The following is a 1511-nucleotide window of genomic DNA, read 5'->3' as shown; positions in this document are numbered from 1 at the left end:
ATATATATATATATATATATATATATAAATAGTAAATGAGTATATGCATATATACGTACAGGTATGTGCATACCGACATCCACCTGTATGTATAGGTGCATATCTGGGTACAGGACATTGCAAACAAAACGTAGACGAGAAAACACACAAGCCACATAGAGAACATTCTACTTCATCAGCTACCCACGTTTTAACACCGGCGTGTATGTATGTATGTATGTATATATATGTATTTATAAATGTACACATATATATGTATATATATAAGGTTGAGGAGGGTATTGGATTTAACCAAACCCCGGAGGATAAAACTACACTTCAAGTACTGTTTTCTCTTTTTTCAGCACATCACACTCTTTACCACTTCATACTAAAAATATCCGCCTATGGATATAATAATAGATTACTTTATTTTTCCTGTCTCCGATGAAGGGGAGTACTGGATCTTCCCAGAAACAGCTGTAAGAGTCTATCCATAAAATTCTTCAACCTTACCTTTGCTCTCTTTATCATTTTGTTTTTATATATTTACATATGTATATATATATATATGTACATATATATATGTATATATGTACACATATACATATGTGCAAATGTATATATTTGTTTATATGTATAGCTCTATATGTAACTGGTACTTATTTAATCGACCCCGAAAGGATGAAAGGCAAAGTCGACCTCATTGGAATTTGAACTCAGAACGCTGCGACAGGCGAAATACTGCTAAGCATTTCGTCGGCGTGCTAACAATTCTGCCAGTTCACCGCCTTCAACAACAACAACAACAACAACAACAACAACAATAATAATAATAATAATAATAATAATAATAATAATAATCCCTTCTGCAGTTGGCACAAGGCCAGAAATTTTGGGAGAGGAGTAGAGTCGTTATATCGATCCTAGTACTCAACTGTTACTCATTGCATCGGCCCCGAAATGATGAAAGGCATATTATTATTATTATTGCTATTATTGTTATTCTTCTTCTTATTATTATTATTGTTATTATTATTATTACTAATTTACGACATTCGCATAGTCAACCAGTGTATTTCTTTGTTTTGCTTTTAATTCGAATATTTTGTTTGAAGTTTAATATTTACCAAACATATTCTGTTGTGTCTGGGGAGAGTCATTTTCTTATTGCGCCTTGAAATTTAACACATTCACCGGTAAAATTTCCACTTGTTTTTCTTTTTATTTTCGTTGCGTCTTGCAACCTTTTCAATAATCTTGACTCTGTCCGTTATTTACGCCGCGTTCCTTTTTTTTTTTTTTTTTGCTTTTGTTTGTTTTTGCGCATGTGTGTGTCTCAGTGTCTAACAAAAGCAAAAACAGAACGCGGCGTAAATAACGGACAGAGTCAAGACTATTGAAAAGCTTGCAAGACGCAACGGAAATTTTAGGAAAATAAAAATAAGAAATAAGTGGAAATTTTACCGGTGAGTGTGTTAAATTTCAAGGCACAATAAGAAAATGACTCTCCCCAGACACAACAGAATATG

This window comes from Octopus bimaculoides, chromosome 26 (genome assembly GCF_001194135.2).
Source record: "Octopus bimaculoides isolate UCB-OBI-ISO-001 chromosome 26, ASM119413v2, whole genome shotgun sequence".
In the NCBI taxonomy this organism is placed as follows: Eukaryota; Metazoa; Mollusca; class Cephalopoda; order Octopoda; family Octopodidae; genus Octopus; species Octopus bimaculoides.
This window is presented reverse-complemented; position numbering follows the sequence as displayed.